The sequence below is a fragment of the Thalia democratica genome, chromosome 5 (assembly GCF_965202585.1).
Source record: "Thalia democratica chromosome 5, ktThaDemo2.hap1.1, whole genome shotgun sequence".
NCBI lineage: Eukaryota > Metazoa > Chordata > Thaliacea > Salpida > Salpidae > Thalia > Thalia democratica.
The window spans coordinates 37,859,058-37,884,331 of record NC_139169.1 but is presented as its reverse complement, the minus strand read 5'-3'; the positions used below and the strand labels follow the sequence as shown (position 1 = coordinate 37,884,331).

Sequence of the window (25,274 nt, the reverse complement as noted above, 5' to 3'; positions counted from 1 at the left end):
TGAAAAAACACCATTGCAAACAAAAGCGTTAAAATTGTACTTTATACAACATGTTTTTTATAACAAAACTATTATTATATAAAGTATAAACTTTTTAGTACAACAAACATTAACCTGCCACACAGTTATTCACACAAAAATTCAACTTTGAACAAACAAACGTTTACTCGGTGTTCAGAATCATTTTAAAGATTTGAATTCTGACAACTATGTTTTATTGGATAGCAATTTTTTTATACAATTTAATTTTTTGAAAATACCTTTATCTAGTTTAAAATGTATCAAATGCCATGAGAATAAGTCGTTTGTGTTCAGTTATTAGAAAGCTGGTGTTATGTCAAAGTTGTACAATCAAAACTCGCCAGTCAGCAAAAATGTCTTATGACACTTAGAATAACACGTCAAACAAAAACCAAAATTGTACCGTGTTCGATATAGGACACCCTTTAAAAAATCGACATAAGCAGAATAAATACAAAAAATTTTACATGTGTATAAATTTCGCTGGAGTAGATTTAGATTTTATACCTAGCTTCAATTATGATACTTTTACAACAGTTAAGTTTATACTTTATTAAATATTTACTTTGAGTGTGAATATTTTTAGGTGATTACATTTAAAACGAACAAAATAAATTTAATTTTCAAAAACTTCCTCTAAAAATCTTTAACAGACTTAAAACTAAAAACCACAAAATAAACTTATTTAACTGTACAATCAGTTTTTGAATAATTCTTTAAAATTTAATAATCAAAAAAAAAATCAAATAATTGCAGTAAGTTATTCTTATCTTCTTTTAGCTGATATTCCTTGTTATCAACAAAATGTTTGTAGTATGACAAAAGTAAAATTATTCTTACAATATGTAGACTTTTTCCGATAAAATTTTTCTTTACGTATAAAAACATAAAAAATTTAAAGCAGGGTTTCCGAAACTTTTTTTCAAAAGGCCCAATTTAAAGAAATTAAAAAGCTACGGCCCCTTTAACAAGAATTCTCAATAAACTACCATTAAAACGGTTGATACTTTTTTTTTGCTCTTCATCAATAACTCCAGAATATACAGTTAAAGTTTAAAATTATGACTTCATGTCCCCACTGTGGCCCTCTACTGCTCATAGCCCCCTTGAATTTCTGTAATGGCTCCAAAGGGGGCCACTTGACCATTTTGGGAAACCCTGACCTAGAGAATTTTTAAAAACTACTGTTTTTAACCACAAAAAATAAAACTTCAAAGAAAAATCTTTCAAATATTGGCTTTTAGTGCAATAAAATTTCTCCACAAATATAGTTAAATATAGTATTTATAATGTAACTATATTGACATCTTTGTGGAAATCTGTATGTTAGAGTTGTTTAAAAAAGCTACCATTTCTAGTAATTAAAAAAACGTGTGTTTTCTTATTATATATTTTCTTTTGCATAAAGTTACATTATTTTCGTCATTTAATTACATTGTTACTTTTCAATATATATGAATATTTTACTAACATTATGAAAATATATACTAACAAAAAAAGCTTTTACATATAAAGTTTTTTTTAAGCTTGCATAAAGTTTTAACTATTTTAGATTTACAAACTTACAACGGCTTTAACAACAAACTAAATGTTTCGTTGTTTTTTCAAGAAGAAAGAAGTGAACGAATGCAGAAGTTGGCGCTGCAAGCCGAATTGCGACGGTTGCAAACTTGAAAAAGTTCCTACAAGCTCCAACTGCAGGTTGGACCTCACTTTAAACCTGTAAACTTACAAGTGAAAAACTAAAATATCCTTATCAAAAAGTACTACTCCGCTATCACGTTACGACCTATAAGTTTTTGGTAACACCTTGAAAAAAAACACAGGTACAAGCTGGAAAGAATGCAGAAGAAGAGCAGGGACTACGAGACGATCGTCCGCGCTTTCCGGTCCACCGGCTACCCCTACAGCAGCAGGTGGGAGCCCGACGTCCTCGGCGTGTACGGGGTAATCCCCAACGACGAGTACCGGTCCCGCTCCGTGCTTCCTGACGAAGTTTACTCGCAGTCCAACGCCAGCGACCACCCGAACCCGGCCCTCCTGTACCACGGCATGCAGCTGCACTCGGTCGAGCGCTTCCTGAGGGAGGGCTTCAGCGAGGGAAGGTCGAAGGTGCGCCGCGGAAAGGTGTACTTGCAGAACACCAGCTTCGGCGCCTGCAACTACCACTGCGCTGAATCGCCTCCGTTCACGTGCAAGTGCGTCACGTGGCGGAATGACGTCATTTACGTCCTCGTGTGCCAGGTTCCCGCCATCGAAGACTGCCTCGCGTACCAGTACGGCAGGAAGCCTCTGTCGATGGGCTTGCACGAGTTCGAAAAGTACATGGGCAAGTTTTCGCTGCACGACAACTGCCACTTCAGAGACAGTCAGGGTCGGGGCCTGAGCAGAGGGGTTTTCCCCCGCAAGCTGAAGGGGCCGATCAAAGCGTTGGACGTCTGGGACAACTTTCTGGTGGACGCGAGGCTCGTGAAGCCGGTGTATTTGGTGGCTGCGAGGTTTCGCTTTGAAAGATGAGGATTTGTTCGTGTTTGGTTTTTCGTCAGATAATTCTATGTACAGTGTGTGACTTGTTGTGGCATAAAACTTAGGTGTGAAAAGTAAAATATTTTGAGTATTTGTGTACTTTAAACGTCAAATTTGACTTCACTTTACAAAAAAATATTTCTTAAACTATTTTATCTAATTTGAGTCGTTGAACATGATTACAGTTGCTTTTAATTAAGTTGTTTATTATAGAAAAATGATTCAAATGTTCAAATGCATTAAGAGTTTCAATTTTTAATTTTTTGGTTCTTTTATGAAACCAAAGTCTTTTGGAAACTTCACAATACCTTTTTTCTCTTCATAGGGTCTCAACATTTCTTCGTTTTTTATGGAACACCTATTAAGCAAATACCAACCTCCATGTCATAGCTCTGAAAGCTTTTACGAAAAAAACCAATGCTAAAGCTTTAATGTATAAAGTTTACAGTTTTTGGAATTTTAATAATTTATAAGTTCCAAACATGTTTTCGTTTAAAGCTATAATAGTAATCTATTTTTGTAATGTTATTCTGACGATTTTACTATTCTCACTAAATATGTACAAAATGGTCAGTTTTTAAATAGAGATAGTTAAAATTTTATTCTGCAGTTTAGTAATAAGATGATAAGAAGCTTATGAAAAAAAAGCTTTATTAAATTATTTTCATGTTTTTTAATAGATCTGTTTCATAGTTAATAAATAAAGCTTTTAAAACTAAATCCAAACTTTATATGTTTGTTTACGATCATATATTACATTTTTGATAACGAATCATATTTTATTTCTTAGCGTCATGATGACAACTGATATAAAAATTTTAATTATAAATTAAGGATCTATAAATATGATTTTGTTCCGAATAAAAAGTTGGAGTAATTGTAAAAAATAGGTTCCTTTAAACGAAGATTGTTGTGTTAGAATCTCTGGCTTAAGCTAGGGTTGTAACCACTTATTTCAAATATAATTAGTCTTAATTAAATTAGTTATTTTTTAAATAAAGTTATAAAACTTATAAAGTTTTAAAGGTAAGTTGTTTTACAACAACTCTGAACTAAATGATTATATCGAAAGTGTATATAATGTAACGTTAGGCATAAAAGTGGTCACAAATAAAGCACCCACGGCTGATATAAATTTATACTTATGAAAACTATGTTTAGGCGAAAGCTTAAATTGTAACAATTAATAGTAGCCTTAAATGCTGTTAGAGTTTTGTTAGTGCGCAATAAAGCTAAACCTGTTAACTTATTTTTAAGTAATTATTAGAAGTTTAAGAAAAAAATTATGCAAAAAAAAAGTTATTGTAAGGTTCTTTTTTTAAACCACCAGTCTGGTAAGACTAAAATTCTGGTTATCCGTGTTTTATTGGTGGATGTAATTGTTAAAATCAATCAACTAGTTACTTCTTTATTTTTAAATATTAAGACAAACTAAATAAAAATTAATTGATCATGTCTTAAAACCTTTGCATTTACATTTTGCTATAGTTATATTTGGTTTTATATCTATTGCGTACTTGTTAATGAAAAACAATTTTGTAACACAACTTTTTTAAGTGAAACAGTAGCAATAGCAATATTAATTTTTTTTTTAATGTTTTTTAAGTTCCATACGTAAATTTCATGTACTTTATGGCAATGCGTAATAGTTAGTTAATAGAAAATGACTAAAACTACACTTTGAAGGTTATTGACAAAATTAAAGCTTTTACCATGACAAATTATTTACATTTATAAAGCTTTCATTTATAATTTTTAATGTTTGGTGTTTTGTTAGTTTTCTTTTTGTTTTTTTTATTTTAAGTAGTATTAAAAAATAGAATATAAACAAAGTACTTGATTAGGTAAAGTCATATTTATAAGTTTTGTAGCATTTTTGATACTTTTTTACAAAAAAAAAAGGGAATACAGAAGAGATATAACTTACTTAAATTGAAAAGCATTGGTTATGAAAATGAAACAAAATAAAAATAAACAGTTTTTGTGAAAAGTAAGAACAAAAGGAAAGTATAACACTTTAATTGTGCTTGAGGCGAGCAACGTGTGTAGCCTTATCTAACCCACAAACAGAAGTCTCTGGCTAGAAATTTTTATCTTCAAAACTAAAAAATAAGTTATCAAGTACAGTAGTGCTTATTAGGAGACTATTTTTTCGATTTTTTTTTTTCTAAAGTTTTTATAAAATATTTTTTTTTTAAATACAGGTTCTGCTATCATTTTTTTAAGCCCGAACAGCGAAAGAGCTTTTCTGGCTAATCCGGTTCGTCGAGTAGAAAAAATATCTTACTTTTATTTCAGCAGTGTTCAAATTTAAGTAAACCACAAGCTATCATATTTTAGTTGCTTCATTTCATAAACATAACATAAAACTTTTACTAAAGTTGAAAAATGTGTTTAAGCCATAAAAGATTCAATTGTGAAACATATGATAGAGCTTATTTGATAAAAATATTTGTTTCATTATTAATTAAAGATAAAACTTATTTTGCCAAGCTGCTAAGTTTTTAAAATAAAAAAGTGTTTGTTGCATTTTAGTCATTGAAATAAGTCTATAAAGCTTGAATAATAGAGCTTTATATTTACCTTAAACTAATGTTTTTCAGTAGTTATTAGTTTTAAATCAATAATATAACTTGTATTTTATTTACAAAATTGCTTCATTTCCAATATGTTTTATGAATTATGTTGTTGAATTATGAATTCTTTTACTCGTAGTGAAAAAAATATTCCTAAAGTATATGTTTAGAAGTTTATATTTTATTTTTAACATTGTTTGATCTAACTTGAACGAGCAAATGTCTATTACAACGCGAAAGCGGAAATGACATTTCAAAAGTTAGTTAACTATAAAATAGTTCAATCAGCTCAAAAATGTTTTAAGTAATTTTAAATTATGTCAATACTATTTTCTAAAAAACATTTAGTACTACTGGACTTGTAATATTTTTTTTAACTTTTATGACTTAGTTTTATATAAGCTACCTTCACAGAGCTATACTTTAAATAAACCGTTGCTTTAAAAATGGGAATGCTTTTTACTGTGGTAGTTTACAGAGTTTTGCAGAGCTTTGCTGCATTCATTCGAAACAGCTTGCGTTTCAGCAACCAATCGAAAAGCATTTCCAATGAGCCGAGCAAAAAAGAAGATTCACAACTAAATAAAGATAAAAATGGCAACTCAACAGGTTTCTTAATTTTATTTCGTTTACTTTATATTTATACTCAGCTGTAAACAGTCACGCACCATAAAAAAATCATTTAAAACCTTTACAAAAACTACAAGCTAAACATTGCTTTAAAACAGCAGCTATTTTATTTAAAAAAATTGCTCGCGGGCTGCAATATTTAGAAAAAAGTTGTTTAGGGCCACAGTTATTTAAAAATAGTTATAGTAACTACTAGAAAAATAATATTTTAAACCAAATTATAACAAAATAAGCAGTAAAATAGCACCTTTAAAGAGTATTTTTTAAACTAAAAGCCTAGTTGTAAGTTTGTGTGGCAAAACCTGTTGTCTTTAAGTTTTTTAAAAAGTATGCTTTTAGCTTAAAAGTACCTCGCAGATCGCAGATTTTGGCTTTGAGGGCTGCATTTGGCCCGCGGGCCGCAATTTGCCGACCACTGCTTTAAAACATCAAATTTAAAAAGTTTTACTAAAATTTGGATTGAATATTATAATATTTAATAAAATAGTTTTCAAATGTTAAATATTTTTTCTTGCTATTAAGTCAAATAATAATTTTGTTGATTGTTTTTTGTAATGGATTAAAACGTGAGCTCTAATGAAACTAAAATAGTTTAATTTTTTATAGTTTTTAATTTTTTTTTTAATTTCAATATACTTAAGGTCGCTTTTTTTATTTACAATCAGAGGATACAAAGCGTACAGTGGCTTTTTTCAAAGCGTGCTTTGATTTGAAAACATATTTTAATGTTTTTCAACAAATATTAATATATACTAATTAACCAAAAGAGTTAAACAATAATAGTCTCATTATTAACTGTAAATATTTTTTTTTTTATAAGTAAAATGTTTTAAGTAATTTACCGTGCTCAGCTTTTGAAAACTGTGAGAACGACAGTTAAAGAGTTTTTTTTTTACATATATCTTTAAAAATTTTCAGATTCATCTGTTGATGCGAACTCAAGCTCTCGAATAAGTCTGCTTCCAAACGTACACAAGGAAAACGTGAACGCTTCATCCGGGCAAGGTACATTTGACGCTACAATTTTCAACAAAAATGCTGACGACGACAGTATTGAGACGTTAGATGACGTCAATTCTATTGAAACGCCTGAAAACGACGTTGTAGCTGATTCTAAAGCATCTGAAATTGTTTTAAAAGGTGATGAACATTCTATAGAAACACCTAAAAACAACATTTTTGATGGTTCTAAAAAATCTGAAGAAGTTTTAAAAGATAACGTCAATTCTGTTGAAACACCAAAAAATGACAATTTTGGTGGTTCTAAAAAATCTAAAGAAGTTTTAAAAGATGATGAACATTCTATAGAAACACCTAAAAACGACATTTTTGATGGTTCTAAAAAATCTGAAGAAGTTTTAAAAGATAACGTCAATTCTGTTGAAACACCAAAAAATGACGATTTTGGTGGTTCTAAAAAATCTAAAGAAGTTTTAAAAGATGATGAAAATTCTATAGAAACACCTAAAAACGACATTTTTGATGGTTCTAAAAAATCTGAAGAAGTTTTAAAAGATAACGTCAATTCTGTTGAAACACCAAAAAATGACGATTTTGGTGGTTCTAAAAAATCTAAAGAAGTTTTAAAAGATGATGAACATTCTATAGAAACACCTAAAAAGGACGTTTTTGGTGATTCTGAAAAATCTGAAGAAATTTTGAAAGTTTATAAAACGTCTGGTGAAAAACATGAAAGTAGTTTACCTGGGACAGTTGATGAAAACTTATCTGAAAACTCCGAGTCAATTTCTGATGGTAATTAAATACAAAGTTTACAAATTTTGTATTGTTTCAAGATAATATTTATTCAAATACAGGTATTTAAATTTAGGAAGAAATAAATTCTATGAAAAGTTTAACTCTATATCTTCTTAAAAGCGTAACTTTGAAATAACTATTTTAGTCAAAGTAGTTTGTCAACAAATCTCTTTATAGTTTTATCTAACAAAAATTATTTAATCATTATATACTTTTAGTAGTTATTAGTCAATTCTTATTTACTGCTCAGATTCTTCTGACAACATTGCAAAACTATTCGGTACAAGCCCTTCAATAACACTAGAAAGCAGTGAAGAAAGTGAAATGAGTACTTCCGAAGAAAACAAAAGCTCAGGTCTATACACGTGAACAAAAAACTTTTTTAAGTTAAACATTTATCTAATTTTATAAACCAAAGGAAGTTTTTTAGCAGTAACTCTTAAACGTGACTTTGTTATTTTGTAGTTTAAGACCAATTAAATAATTTATAAACAATTGAAAAAGCTACTTAATTCTAACTTAACCGTATGAACAAAATCATATATTAATAACGTAGTTTGAAATAAAGCATTTTTTTTACCTTAAGTTCATAAACTAGCGTTAGAACTTTTGAGAAAAAACAACAAATAAAAATATGGTAATGCAGATATTCTTAAGTTTTATACATATTTCGGTTTTTTTATCTTTTTTGTTGATAAATTTTTTTTGGCATTTCATGTTTTTAGATTCTTCATACACACTAACGCCAGAACTGGAATCAGATACTGAACAAGAACTTGAAGATACAAATGAACACTTGTTTATCTATCCAAAATTTTACATTGACGAAATATACAAAAAACGAGACAAAAATGAGTTTGAAGAGCGTTTAAATTGCAAAGATGAACCCAAAAAAGAAGTTTCATTTACAGATATCAGAAAGTATGTTTAATTATAAACCCCAAAAATTTAGGAAATTTTAATTTTTTTAAAAGTAAATAGATTAACTTACTATATAAGAATGAAATAAGTGTGTTTTAGAAACATTGACTTAAATTTACAGCTACGGAGCTATCTTTTATAACAAGTATAAATGTTTAATCAAATTTTAAACTTATATATCTTCGTTTAAAGCAAGATATTAAGTTTTTAAATGTTTCTATTTTCTTTTTAAGATTTGATAAAGTAGTTGAAAAAATACGGTTTCAATGGACTGCTTTTATTTAGATGCTGAACCACAGTATGAATAATAATGTATCTGTTGAGAACGTACATTGCTTTAACTACTACTTGGTAGTAAATTCTGTTTTATAAGTACTTGCTGAAATATAAAAATAAAACTAATTATTCTTGTTGCTATTAACTGCCTCTGAAGCTTAAAATTGTAACGACACATAAAGTATTTTATGATCATTTATAATGAGGAAAATAAAGATTTCCGTTTTTTCTATTTGTCGTTTAAAACAAACTCAACAAGCAGTTGATTTCAGGTTCAAATTACCGGCTAACGATGCCAACTACTGCAAATACGTGGCGTTAACCGGACTGGCGGGTTCGGGTAAAACTAAAACTTGCGAGAGAGTCGTTCTCTCGAACGAAAAAGGCAAAATACGAACTGTGTTCATCCAGCTGGCGTTTTTGGATGAGAAAACGAGCTTAAACGAGTTGTTGACAAGGTTTAAACTGTTTGATGAGCAGACTATGGAAGAAGACACAGACTGGATTGAAATCAAAGGTAATACACAACGATTTTTCTTTGAAAAAATAATAAAAAGCACACCTATTTTAAAATAAAACTTATTTAATTCAGAAAGCTGTGTATAAAAAGTTTAAAGTATAAAATGTAGCAAGCCGACCACTAAACTTTAAAAGATCGGTATTATATCTTACTTATCGTTCGATAAAAAGTATATGTATATTTTAAAAAATTAGAAAGTTTGAAATTTTAAAATTAAAAATTAAAATTAATTACGACTATTAACAGGTAAAAACATGACAATAGTACTGGATGGTCTCGATCAAGCAACGTTTAAGATTTCAGACAAAAGAATGCTGAAAAATTTCGACGCGAACAAAAAGTACGATCCTGCAACTTTGATATCCTTAATTCTAAACAGGAAACTGCTGAGGAAGGCCAACTTGCTTCTGGGCTGCACACCCGCAGCGCTCGCGGAGCTGCCGATGAGTTCCTATCCCGAAGTCGTCGTTTCTGTAAGCGGCTTTAATAAAGTTGATGCTTTAAATATTATAAAAAGCTCTGCTGGTGGGTTGACTGAAAATGAAGAAACGAGAATAGGAAGTTTAATTGACAACGACCGTGTAGCTTCGAAGCTGCTGAGCAACGCGCTCTGTCTGAACATGTTTAACTCAATTTTGAACAAACACAAACTAGACGTCGCCTTGAAGTGCCTCAGCTCAAAAGCCAGCTTGTTTGCGGAATTAGTCAAAGTTTCAATCGGTGTTGACGGTGGTATTTTTGATGACGAGGTAGTTTTTGTCAGGATGTTTAAAGTAATACTTATCTTTAAACTCAATGTATTTCAAATAAAGGTATTAAGTAATGAATATTAAAATTTGAAAGTATGAAAATATGAAAAGTTTTATATTTAAATGTTTTTGTATAGTTTAATGAAACTAAAGTTTATTAGCACATTTGTTGAGATCCTTTTTATATCTGATAGCAACATTCTGAAAACAAATTTTACGAGTTCAATGTGTTTAAAAACAGAATTTTGAAAATCTAGCATCTCTGGCTTTTGATAAAACAATTGATGGGACATTAGTTATTGAAGAAAAAGACATGGACCGTTTTAACATAAGTATACCGGAAGTTGGTAGTTTAATTGTTGAAAATTGTTGCGACAAATTGAAAGAACAAAACCAATACAAATTTGCAAGCAAAAGCCTGCAGGTTAGTAAACTTTATTGTATATTTTTAAAAATGTGTTTTGCATTTTGTAAGGGTCTAAACATTAATTAATTTCAGTTATTAATAGTTTGTACAACTCATTGTCAAAATTTACTTTATAATACAAATCGCTTTTGATGATAGTTTAAACTTAGAAATCTTAATTTAAATGGCTCTTTGCTTTAAAAATTTACACGATCAAAAATTAAAACTAGTTTAAACCCCTTTTGTTTAACTTATATGAAGGTTTAGAGCACTGTAAAACACTACTAAATTGACGACATAATTTTTATGCCGGTTTTATGAAATAAAATCTGTACTATCACTTAAACTTATAAAGTTTAAAGAAACTTACAGCTCTTGTAATTGAAAACAGAGTCAACACAATAAACTTACATTTGCAGTACTTCCTGGCATCCATGAACGCCTGGAGGTCGACCGGCTTCAAGTTCGAAAGTTTTGTGGACCTGCTGCTGCCGAAGATCCGCCTCAAAGTTGACGGGAGCTTTTTCGAAAGTGACCCGGATGAAATGGGCGGGGTGCGAGCGTTCGCCATATCTTGCTTGAACTTGCTAGACACAAGTTGGTGGTTATTTCAAACACATCTAGCATTAAAGTTTGAAATGTCAAAAAACATAAATATTTTATAAAATATATGCGGAATGTAGTTTTTCCCGTATTTGTACATGGATAAGCTTTTTGTGTGAATGCATCTGAGCTCGTATTTATTGAACTAACCAAGGTATAAAATAAAAGTAAAGGCCAGCATTTCGGTTTATAAAACTAAAAGAATTGAAAACCAAGCTCAATATACAAAAAAATATGGTTCCAGATATTTTGTTTAAATTTTGTGAACTTTTTACTTTTACTTTGAATACTTTGTTTTATTTGAGTATGAGAACATGTTTACTTTACTGTAAATTAGTAGTTCAACATCAAGCGTTTAGTAGTTAATACCGGAACAACAAATATTTTTGCAACAGGTGAGGAAAACACAAAGAAAAACACTGACTTCTTTCTTCAAAAACTAACTGAACACGTTATCAATTTTCACAGAGACAACCTTGCACTTGGTTTGTCAGTTAACTACATTATAATTTAAAGTGTAGGATATTTCCAGTATATGCGACTATTTTTGTTAAAATAACAAACTTTTGTTAGCTTATTGAGTGTTTCACATAAAACTAAGCAATTTTCTGTTAGATATGATTGTTATTTTTATTGTTGTTGAAACTGTACCACTAAAATAGTTGAACCATTTTACATAGAAAATAAAATTTAGCTTTGCCACACACTGTACAGCTGAGAAAAGACATGAATGAAATAACAAAAGAAGATGTTATAGAAAAAATAAAACAGATATTTCAAAGTCATCTTTTTACGATGTACATTGATAACAGCAGCACGTTGAATGAAGACAAGATTTTTATTGAAAATTATGTGACTCGAATCAACTGTTTGAAAGTTAGAACAAGCTACTTCAGTGAACAAGACTGGACTGAACTGCTGCACACTATTAGTAGTAATGTGAAAATGGTAGTATTAAATAAAATAAAACGAATTTTTTTTTATCGATTTTATATAAATTTGTCGAAATAAATAAGATAACCATAAAATATTTCATTTATTACAAATTGATTTATGAAACAAATACTTAAAAAAAATTAATGAAAAACTAAGAATTAAGCTTACTAATTTTTAATGTTAAAACTTGTAATACTTTTGTTATGTTTATTATTTCTAACTAATGTGAAAAAATGTGTTTAAAAAGTCTGTCAGTAAGTTTTTAATAAAGATAATTATTTCAACAACAAATTAAGTGTTTATTAGCTTACAAATAGCAAACAAAAGCTTGTTTTGAGTCAAAAAAATACCTTTCCAACTAATAGAAAATAATATAAACTGTTTTCGCGTAACCAATTATGTAGAGTAGATTCTACTAACTAATATAGATACTAGTAAACCTAATATACTTAATGTTTTTAAGAACTTTTCTTCTATTCTTTTTATTTTGCTTATTAAATTAATCCACTTATCTAATACAAGACTTTAGAACCCATTAAAGTTGTATTAAATTCTGCAACAATTTATTAAAATTAAACAACTCAAATACTAGAGATCAACAAAAAAAAAACATATTTCAAACTAACTAAGTCCTTAAAAATAAGTTTTTACATACAAAAGATAATCTAAATAAACTTTTGTTTAAGATTGAAGAAGTTAACATTCACGGAGTGACACTTTTGAACGAGAAATTAATCGAATCTCTTCTAAACTGTTGTGTATTAAAAGTAAAAGTTAGTGTTTACATGTGTTTCAGTAGAGAAGTTAGCGATGTTGATGTCAGAAAGTGGACCCTAAGCGTACAAGAAAAAATAACTCAACTTGACACAACAAACCTAAAAGTGAGATTGCTACTAACTTTTAAACAAATTATGATGTAATAATTTAATAACTTCATTACATGACAAGAATGAATTGAGCTAAAAAAGATTTATAAACTAGTTGAAATGTTTCTATATAATTTTTTTTTTTTTTTTTTGTAAAATGTTTTAGGTAAAGCATTAATTTTTTTATAGAAAATTTATTTAAAACTTTAAAAGAACAATATTAAGACTACTCACTTAATAAAAAAATAATGTTATAGTTAAGCTTGAGTTTAACTATGATTTTCAATTTAAAAATGTTCCTTAAACCGTCTAAAGTTTAAAAACTAAGCGAATACAGTAATACGTGTCTGAAAGTAAGCACATAAAAAATTAAAATGCCACTATGTTTTGCGTGTTAAAAACTGGTAAAAAAATATTCGTTATTAAAGCTTTAACAACGTGGAAATATGTTTCTTAAAATAAGCTACATAACAGTTTTGTATTATTCATAATAATTTGTATTCATAACAACAAACGTTAAGTGTTTTTTTTGTGTATCACTTTAATTCTTTAAGAAAAATTACAAACTAAAAACAAATTTATAGTAATTAAATACAATTTACGTTTTTTGAAATTGATTTTTAAATCAGCACCATAAGTTGTTGTTATGTTTTAAAACTCGACAAAATACCATTAAAATTGCTAATTGTATAATAGTCAATGCAGGAGATAGACTATATATATAAATTTTATTGGTATAAGCTACAGCAAAAAGGCAAGGTAAATAAAGATATTAGTGTAAACCAAGTATGTCTAAGATCTTTAGGAAAGTTATCTAGATATATGATTCTGAAATAAAAGTATTATAACTTTATTTAAAATTATAAGTAAAGTTAAAAATATTTTATTCTGAACTAAACTGTTAAGTAGGCTGTATTCAAAATTCGACGACTTATATGTTTGGTTTTTATATCTGTATAAGGTTTTTGAGAGTCTTAAAACAAAAAAAAATAATGTAAAATAAACTGATTAACATCACATAAACGCAAAACATTGAAGAACGAATACAATACCAAAACTAGTATGTATAGCTTTAACTTTATTAAAACATTTACACTTCAAATAACGAGCAAAAAATACTGTTTTTAAAAAAAAAACACTACTCAAAAATAATGTTTTTATAGAATGATGAAGTCTCAGTTACATTAGAGCAACTAGAGTATAAAGGAAACTACAAAATACTATTTAAGACACAACTAAGAAAAAACAATGTTTCGTTGATTAATTACAGGTTATAACTCTTATTTGTTGTTGTTTCCAACTCTCTAAAGGAAATAAAAAAAATTGTGTAAGTTTAAAATTTTTATGTCTAATTTCATTAACTAGAAAGTTTGTTGCAATCGCTAGATAATAAAAACTTGTCATGTTATAAAAATCTTGTTTATTATTTTTAAATTTTAAGTTAGTTTATAAAGTTTAGTACTACCTTTTTTTATGAAGCCTTTAATCACTAAGTTTTTCAAGTGTAATAAATGTTTCTATGTCTATATCTTTGTTACTTTCCTGGCCAACACATTAAACTGTAATCGTGGTGTATGACTCGATAACTGTAAGGTATTTCATACTCCAGGTTTTTATACCGAAAATCTTTAAGCGCTTTTTTCCGTTTAATAAACAATAATATTATGCTTTCAAACATATTGTTATATTAGAAGTAAATGTTTAGCAATGTGCTACTCTAGTTAGAATTTTAGTTTAAAATCGAATTTATAATAAAATAACTATACAAATTTGTTAATATAAAGTGTAATACCTAAAAGATATTTTTACAGTAACAAAATTCTACTATCACCAAGAAAAAGAGCACACACACAATTAGTTGATTTACCTTTTTGGAATAATTAATAAATGCAGCATTTTTAAAAATTTCAACTTCAACTTTTAAAGTATATTTTCAAACATTTGCTCACACATTTTAGCTCAATTAAACAAAAATTTCTTTTTTTTTTAGATACATTTATTTCTTTGTTTAATTACTAAATAATTAAACTTAGCAGTTAAAATACAAAAATATATTTCACAATTTGGTATCTAACTTGAAATTTAGTTACAACAAGGTAATAAAGCTATTTAAACTTTCAGTTAGAAAAACTAAGACTAAAAGATCTTATCATATTTGTTAATTAATATATGTATTATTGTTATTGAAAAACAAACATTTGTTACATACTAGTGTTACGCTTTGTAAAAAAAGTACTTTAAAAATTAGTATGTAGTTTTAAACAAAGTTACCTAGTATTAACGACCGATAGATCTTTTGTCAACATCGATTATGAAAATTCTAACAATATGTGGATAAATTACGTTTTTATTAAAAAAATTAAAAAAAAAAAAATTTTATCGATTTGTTGCATTTTATAAAACTAATGTTACAAAAAACAAGTACCATATATATTACACAATACATAAATACCTTGTTTAAATTTCTTTAACTTTACATAAAGGTAGGTACGTAGTAAAATACTAATGTATAACTTTTAGTAAGTGTCTATTAGTTGTCGAAGTAGAAATCTCGTAAAGAAGCATCTGAGTCATATTGTAAGATTCAGATAAAAAGACTATTCTTCTTTCACCCTAGCTTTTTGCTTAGTTGAGCAGTTATAATAAATACTAAATTTTAAATGTTGGTATTAAGTTAGTTGAACAGCAGACTAGATGCCTACCTTAATCCAAAAGTTATTGCATCAGCCCTACACAAAAGTATAAAAACAACGCACGGTTTACTTAGTACAATGTAAATATTTTTATAAAATTAATTGGTAAAGTATGGTTGTTGCATTTGTAACAATAAAAGAATTGTTTCCGATTCAGTTAAACTATAGATTTAACAAACATACAAATTTTAAGCTTTTTACAAAATTTTAAAAATAATTGAAAAAATTATTTTATTAAGTTTAGATAATTTGTGTACTGTAATACGTATACTGTAACTATGGAAATTTACTTTATCAAAAAATCTTTCCATAAGATAAAGTGGTCCTTCAAAATTCAGAAACACGAAGATATAAATATTTTTCAAAATTTTTAATTCAAAACGAAATTGTAATTAGTTTGAAAAGAGTTTTTGAAAAAATTAAGATGCAATAAAAAAAAACTAGTGTTCTTGATAATTGTAGTTAGATATTTCAATTGGAATTCTCCAAAAAACTAAATATAAAGTTAAAAACAGTTTTGCATACTTAAACTTTAAAAGTTAATGCTTTTTATCACCTTTAAACCGGTTTTGTATAAGTGGTGATATTTCTTACTGATCGAATTGTTTTTTAAACGTTGTATTAAAACTTGTTAACTTGCTTTTATCGTTTTCAGCACTTAAGTTTCAGCACCCCTTATTTTTTATCAAAGCTTAAACCTGGTAAAAAGTTTTTATGGTCATTTGAATGCTTAACTACAGTAGAAATAAAATGTAGCAGTAGAAATGAAATACTCAATTTAAAAAAATTTTATACAAACTTTTTAACAATGAAAAATAATCTAACAACAATTTTGCTAGTTTGAATATTAAATATTTTAATATTTGTTCCATGTTTTTTATAACTGTTAAAACTAAGAACTTAAGAAAACAAGATCAATTTGAAAATATTTATTTATCGTTCATACTACAACTGTCATACAAAATTCGTTCATTGTTTCTGGTATCACAAAAAAAAAAACTAATAATTAAATTATCAGAGAAAATCCTTAAACCGACCTTATTAGCCAGTTTTAAAACATATACAAAAAGAGAGCAGAAATTTGCACGAAAACTTTCATGGTTCCAACAACAGCTGTCCGAGTCAACTTCTACTGGTAGTACAGTTCGAGGCTAACGCCGTCGCTGACCGAGTAGTCCTTGAACACGGCGTGCCCCTTCTTTAGCACGATCTTGTGCCGGTATGCGCTGCCACCAGCTTCTCTAGGTCGCCCAAGGTGTCACCGGCGTTGCATTTGACTCGGACCTTCTTGCCGAGGCGGACGTTACAAGTTACGTCAATCATGTTTGTTAGCGAGTTGCTGTGGAAGTAAAAGATAATGTTTGTTACATGGGTGCTTATAAAAAGAACTAAATGTTTTTGTAATTTAATGTATAGAACACTAGTTTACAATTTTTTTTAATATTCTACATTACATCGACTAAATCTCATTTACTATCTTAGAAATGACAAAGTTTTTCTTGAATAATTATACTTAAATTAGTCTAAGTTGTACATAAAAGCAATTTGTTATGTAGAGTCGGCCTGATTTCATACAAAGCAGTTTTCAGAAAAAAGCTTAAAAAGAATTAATTCAATCTTGGTTAGGATCAAGTTTGTTGAAATGTAATTAAAATAACTAAATGAGCCTAAATGGATGCTTTACGTATGTGGTACCCCTGTTTTTTGCCGGTTTTGACAATCAATCTGTACTAATGATTATAATTGTATTAAGAATTTAATTAAATAAATTGCTCAAACTAATATATATACACAAAATTTTAAGAATAAGTGGTCAAACTAGGGCAATCTCTAGTTTTTTTAAGTGAGGCGGTTAATATATATTTCATTTGTTTAAAAATTTAAAACAAAATAGTTTTCAATTGCTAATTGTTGAACTTTATAAATAAACTATGAGTTTAATTTTTTTAAACATTATTTTGAAGTAGTATAACAGTGTTTTAGTATAGAAAAAGCTAATGCTAAAATATTTTTTTGCATAAAGCAAAAAATGTTTACAAAGTCAATCTAACTTACAAATAAAAATAGTTAGTCTGAGTTACATTAAACCAGCCATAGTCACTCTAAGTTTATTATAAAGTTGGAAATTGTAATCGCAAAAGCTAAAAATATGTTAAAACATTTAACCTTCAATACTTAATAAAAGTCTAACTCTGTCAATAGGAATTAGTCTCTAAAAAAACTAACATAAGTTTTAAGTAATAAATGTAATTAAACAATTTTAAATCACTGAAACTAGGCTACATTAAAAAATAAATGAAAAAAACAAGAAGAGTTTTGAAAAAGCTGCAAACAACAATGTCAGCATGAATTTTAATTAAAAATTTTACTTAGTACTTAAATTCAGTTTATATGCAACACACAAATTGCAAAAGATCTTTGTTGTTGCGAATTTTTAAAGCTGTTCAAGAGAAGCATTTTCAAACGGTTAAAATAGAAAAATAAGACTACTGTTTTAAATTAGTTTTCTTACTATTATATATAACTCTAACTATTTTATATTGAAAGTGTGAGTGCTGAATTTGAAAATATTTTTGATAGCGCTCGGATATATACAATTGAATATACTAAGTAAAATTGTATCGAAAACTAACATTTTTGGTAGCTAAACGCATTTTTAAGTATTTACAGATTCATAGTTGAATGCTTAAACCATTAGAACAACTTATTTAAAACTTCAATTTTCCTAGAAATATTTTTTTTTTATATAGTTTTACACCATAAGCTAATACTCTTAGCTTTTTTAGTTACAACTGATTAAATACAAATAGTTTTGCGTCAATACTGTTTGTTTTCTAGAATGTTCTTGATTAAAGTTTTTAATTAGTTTAAAATAACGAACACATTTAATAACTTAATAGTATAAAGTACAGAGTTGCCTATACTTGGGGTAAAAAAACCTTGAATAATCAAAAAAAGTCTACAACCTAGTCTGTGTGTAACATAGCATCTTAAAAATAGTTAATGCTATTACAAAATTACATCGTTTTCATTAGTTTACTAACAGATTACTTTAGTATACAGAGTAAATTTCTAAATTAAAACAGATTTATAAATAATTCGCAAATCGGTCCAGGACACAAGTCAATTGTTTTTATTGGTGATTTTTTTCCCCTGCATCAGTAAATACAAAAAATAAATTAACAATGGTTTAAAAATCTACCAGTTTATTGCACGTTTTCTTCAAATTAATTTCGGACAACCGTCCTTCATCAGTGAAAATTTAAAACTAGTAGAACTAAACACATTCATGCAACAAAAAAATATATAAAAGTTAAAATATATATTATGACGTAGTAGTTCAAAACTGTGTATAAAACTAAAATTTTAAAAGCTAGGCGATTTTTACATTGTAATAGTATTTTTGTAAGTAAAAGTAAATCCAAATGAAATGAATATAAAAACAAACACTTTACCAATATAAACTTTAAACTAAATTAAAACTATCTTAGTAAGGAACTGTTTGATGTTAGTTATTGTTAATAAATAGTTACTGCTATCGGCGAAATACAAATAAGAATAAAAACTTTTCCCAAACAATACTTAAAGTAATTATAAAAACTTTTATTAATAACAAGCTGTATCTTACAAACTTTTTATCTTAAAAGAGATAGTTTAATCCCTGAATAAAAATAACTATTTTGAAACGAAACTTAAATCTAAATAAGATAATAATACAAAAATTATATAAAGAATTAAATTAACTTGTTTCAGCAGCAAATTATTTTTTCTAATATATTGTTTTTTAAGGTAAACATTTTATCAAGTAAACAAACGGTTAAAAACTATTGTGAAACAAAAAAATATTCTTTGTGAAACTATCTTATTAAAAACCGATTACTGTAAAATTATTGATTTTATAAGTTTTCTATTATCTATAAAAAGGCAGTATTGTTTTGTTTATGTTTATACTTGCTTGTAATAAATTAACCCATTTACTCTCTAAATAATCTAAGTTCGTATGGTTGCTTGTTGAGTCTGTAAAAGTGATTGAATATGCTTCTTCAAAGGTTTTGTTCGATGTTGGATGCTTGTTGGCGTAGTGAAGTTTGAGTGCAGCTCGATCATTTGTCTCGCTGGTGGTCATGTTCTTCCAGTTATGTCTGTGAGAGCACCATCTTTGGGAAAAAGACGTAATTGTCTGTCCCACATAGTGCTCACCACAGATATTGCACTTTGCCGCATAAATCCCAAAATTTTTGCAATTCAAATTCTTTTTTAATTCAATTGTTTTACCACTTTTTGATTTTATTAAGTTAGTTTTTTTCACCATTCCGCCTACTCCCCCTCGGTTGCACAATAAGCATTTTCCACAAGGGTGAGATCCACCAATTGCTACACTATTTTCATAGGCTTGGATCTTATAGTTTGTTAATAGTGCCGCAATTGTTTGTGGACGTTTATATGCCACTAAAACATTCGGGTTTAGTTCTCTTTCTTTCTCAGTGAGTTTTAATAGTTTTGGAAAGTTTGTCGTCCAAACACTTATATTATCGTTAATTTCTCTTGCCTTCTTCATTGGAGGTCCAAACCGATCTTTCCATTCTACTGTGATATTAATCATATCCTCAACTAAAGCCTTACAGAAGCAAGATTTTAAACATTTATCTTTTAAAGACTTTATTGCTTCTAAGTAATCATTGTCACGTTCGCACAATCTTCTTAGTCTTATTGACTCACCGAATATAATTGATTTGTAAATGGAGCGTGGATGGTGTGATTTTCCATTTACAAATACACGATTTTTTGCTGTTGGTTTTATGTAGTTTTTTACATAAAACCCGCTTATTTCTGTCTTGTCAATGACATGATTAATATCCAAAAACTCAAGTTCGTCACCATCATTTTTTGTAGATATTTGTCTGAAAACTAGCTTAAGATTGTGTTCTTCAAACGCACATTTCAATTGTCTTTTAACATTATCTGTAACATCTAATGTCTCAGACAAAAAGACAATATCATCAATGTAGCGTTTGAAGAGTTTTGTAGTTTTAATTGTAGTTGCAATAGGCATTATAACGTGGTGCAGTGCAATATTTGCAATTGACACTGAGTTGTTGTCACCAGTTATAATTCCTTTGGATTGTTTGTAGAAGGAATTGCCGTTTTTTACTACAATATTTTCAAGACAGAAAATTGTGAGGTCGATCAGGATTTTTCTGATTTCTTTGGTGTAATTTGTGCACTTTTGGAGAGCATTTGAAATACTTGCTTTAATTAGTTCTCGACACAAGTTAGGGTACAAACCTTGCACGTCTGCAGCTACTAAGTAAAGAGTTTTATCTTTATTTTTTTTGTTGCTTAAATTATTTTTCCAGTTAGCTAATTCTTCTAAATATGTTTTACTATCCTTGCAATATTCATTAACATTATATTGACAAAATTTTTTTGAAATCGGTTTAAAAATTAATTCTAAAAAGGTGGTTACTTTTGTAGTGGTTATTTTACCTGCAGACTGTACTAGGCGTACGGGTATGTCAAGAACTCTTGTTTTGCTTATTTTAGAACTTTCAAGTTTATGAGTTTTAAATAATGGGTAGGCGTAGGCTGGGTCATTACATTGAAAATTTTTTGCTAGTGTACCTTTGATTTTAGTGTAGATTCCGTTCTTAAATGTTACTCCGACTGTGTGTTTTAGGATATTTTCATCTATGCAATTGAGTTTGTGTAAATTAATCATAAAATCTTTAACTTTATTACGTATATTTTCAAAATGTTTTTCAATGTTATTTGAGTTTAATGTGTCGATCTTTTCAAACGTTTTAAGTTCGCGATTCATTATAAGTTTGTAATCATCATGGTTTAAAACAATTAACTTTCCGTCTTTGTCTGATTTACAAATCACTATTTCTTTATTTTTAACTTTTGTATTTAAATCATACAAAAAAAGTTATGCAAGATATAAATACCGTAAAAGAATGAAGAAATTAACTTTAGATAAATGCATTTTAGAACAAGCAAACTCAACAGTTGTTAACAAATCGAACATTGTTTTAAACAATGATCATAAAGTTTTACTATCACATGGTTTAAATTTTGTACCTACCCCTAAGTGGAATAACAATCTGAAAGATAATGAATGGTTAAGACTTATGAAACATATTAGAACGGTTGAGTGGCAAAATGTCTTCAACAATAATGATAACGAAACAACCTTAAAACATCAAATTAATTTACCAACTAAATTAAAAATACAAAAGTACAATCGACCTTTGAATGTACAACTTGACGACAAAATTAAAACTTATTGTAATATGGCTAAAAGTAAACTAATAAATTTAGAAGAACAAGTAAACAAACAATATTTCAAACGAAATAATTTGAATCCAAAACTTAGAACTGCTTTATATGATTTAAATACAAAAGTTAAAAATAAAGAAATAGTGATTTGTAAATCAGACAAAGACGGAAAGTTAATTGTTTTAAACCATGATGATTACAAACTTATAATGAATCGCGAACTTAAAACGTTTGAAAAGATCGACACATTAAACTCAAATAACATTGAAAAACATTTTGAAAATATACGTAATAAAGTTAAAGATTTTATGATTAATTTACACAAACTCAATTGCATAGATGAAAATATCCTAAAACACACAGTCGGAGTAACATTTAAGAACGGAATCTACACTAAAATCAAAGGTACACTAGCAAAAAATTTTCAATGTAATGACCCAGCCTACGCCTACCCATTATTTAAAACTCATAAACTTGAAAGTTCTAAAATAAGCAAAACAAGAGTTCTTGACATACCCGTACGCCTAGTACAGTCTGCAGGTAAAATAACCACTACAAAAGTAACCACCTTTTTAGAATTAATTTTTAAACCGATTTCAAAAAAATTTTGTCAATATAATGTTAATGAATATTGCAAGGATAGTAAAACATATTTAGAAGAATTAGCTAACTGGAAAAATAATTTAAGCAACAAAAAAAATAAAGATAAAACTCTTTACTTAGTAGCTGCAGACGTGCAAGGTTTGTACCCTAACTTGTGTCGAGAACTAATTAAAGCAAGTATTTCAAATGCTCTCCAAAAGTGCACAAATTACACCAAAGAAATCAGAAAAATCCTGATCGACCTCACAATTTTCTGTCTTGAAAATATTGTAGTAAAAAACGGCAATTCCTTCTACAAACAATCCAAAGGAATTATAACTGGTGACAACAACTCAGTGTCAATTGCAAATATTGCACTGCACCACGTTATAATGCCTATTGCAACTACAATTAAAACTACAAAACTCTTCAAACGCTACATTGATGATATTGTCTTTTTGTCTGAGACATTAGATGTTACAGATAATGTTAAAAGACAATTGAAATGTGCGTTTGAAGAACACAATCTTAAGCTAGTTTTCAGACAAATATCTACAAAAAATGATGGTGACGAACTTGAGTTTTTGGATATTAATCATGTCATTGACAAGACAGAAATAAGCGGGTTTTATGTAAAAAACTACATAAAACCAACAGCAAAAAATCGTGTATTTGTAAATGGAAAATCACACCATCCACGCTCCATTTACAAATCAATTATATTCGGTGAGTCAATAAGACTAAGAAGATTGTGCGAACGTGACAATGATTACTTAGAAGCAATAAAGTCTTTAAAAGATAAATGTTTAAAATCTTGCTTCTGTAAGGCTTTAGTTGAGGATATGATTAATATCACAGTAGAATGGAAAGATCGGTTTGGACCTCCAATGAAGAAGGCAAGAGAAATTAACGATAATATAAGTGTTTGGACGACAAACTTTCCAAAACTATTAAAACTCACTGAGAAAGAAAGAGAACTAAACCCGAATGTTTTAGTGGCATATAAACGTCCACAAACAATTGCGGCACTATTAACAAACTATAAGATCCAAGCCTATGAAAATAGTGTAGCAATTGGTGGATCTCACCCTTGTGGAAAATGCTTATTGTGCAACCGAGGGGGAGTAGGCGGAATGGTGAAAAAAACTAACTTAATAAAATCAAAAAGTGGTAAAACAATTGAATTAAAAAAGAATTTGAATTGCAAAAATTTTGGGATTTATGCGGCAAAGTGCAATATCTGTGGTGAGCACTATGTGGGACAGACAATTACGTCTTTTTCCCAAAGATGGTGCTCTCACAGACATAACTGGAAGAACATGACCACCAGCGAGACAAATGATCGAGCTGCACTCAAACTTCACTACGCCAACAAGCATCCAACATCGAACAAAACCTTTGAAGAAGCATATTCAATCACTTTTACAGACTCAACAAGCAACCATACGAACTTAGATTATTTAGAGAGTAAATGGGTTAATTTATTACAAGCAAGTATAAACATAAACAAAACAATACTGCCTTTTTATAGATAATAGAAAACTTATAAAATCAATAATTTTACAGTAATCGGTTTTTAATAAGATAGTTTCACAAAGAATATTTTTTTGTTTCACAATAGTTTTTAACCGTTTGTTTACTTGATAAAATGTTTACCTTAAAAAACAATATATTAGAAAAAATAATTTGCTGCTGAAACAAGTTAATTTAATTCTTTATATAATTTTTGTATTATTATCTTATTTAGATTTAAGTTTCGTTTCAAAATAGTTATTTTTATTCAGGGATTAAACTATCTCTTTTAAGATAAAAAGTTTGTAAGATACAGCTTGTTATTAATAAAAGTTTTTATAATTACTTTAAGTATTGTTTGGGAAAAGTTTTTATTCTTATTTGTATTTCGCCGATAGCAGTAACTATTTATTAACAATAACTAACATCAAACAGTTCCTTACTAAGATAGTTTTAATTTAGTTTAAAGTTTATATTGGTAAAGTGTTTGTTTTTATATTCATTTCATTTGGATTTACTTTTACTTACAAAAATACTATTACAATGTAAAAATCGCCTAGCTTTTAAAATTTTAGTTTTATACACAGTTTTGAACTACTACGTCATAATATATATTTTAACTTTTATATATTTTTTTGTTGCATGAATGTGTTTAGTTCTACTAGTTTTAAATTTTCACTGATGAAGGACGGTTGTCCGAAATTAATTTGAAGAAAACGTGCAATAAACTGGTAGATTTTTAAACCATCGTTAATTTATTTTTTGTAAATTAAAACAGGAATAATTAGTCATATACATAATCAGTCATGGTCTATTTATACACCAAGACTTCTTAGTTATTAATATAATTTTTTATGTAATGTAACTATAAAGACAACTAAACTAAAAAACAGCTTTTAATTAACTCTAATAAGTTAACTAAACTAATACTTGTGCTTTTTTAAGTTTTTTTCAAACAACTTAAGAAATAAAAATTTTTTGAAATATGCGGGAAAAATTCAATTTATGTTGAATTTTTTCTAAACCTTGTATTAGTTTAATAAAATTTCCTAAAATTATTGATTTTGCTAGATATATCACCCTTTTTTGTTTGTTTTTACGACTTTTGTCACATACTATAGCTATGGCACATAGCCTATGGGTATGGCTGACTTTTTTACTTTAAAGAATGGACACTTAGATGAAACAAAATAAAAACGATTATGAAACTTTTAAATTTATTAAAAAATTTAAAATGCTTTTAATAAGAAAACTAATTGGGAACTTTAATCATACTTTTTGAAATTAAATTAAATTTTAGCATAAGCCGTTAATAAAAGCTAGTAGGTAAGGTACTACACTTAACTTAAATTTAATGTAGGTTTCAGTAAACTTTAAATTTTCTAGAAAGTGTTTCCCGATTGACAAAAAAAAACTATAC

The 25,274-nt window shown here is 28.1% G+C and overlaps 1 pseudogene; it reads right to left on the bottom strand.

Annotated features, from left to right (window-relative positions):
• Positions 1-16,610: 16,610 nt before the first annotated feature.
• Positions 16,611-16,804, bottom strand: LOC145835942 (ubiquitin-like protein 5 pseudogene; annotated as a pseudogene).
• Between the last annotated feature and the right edge of the window lie 8,470 nt (positions 16,805-25,274).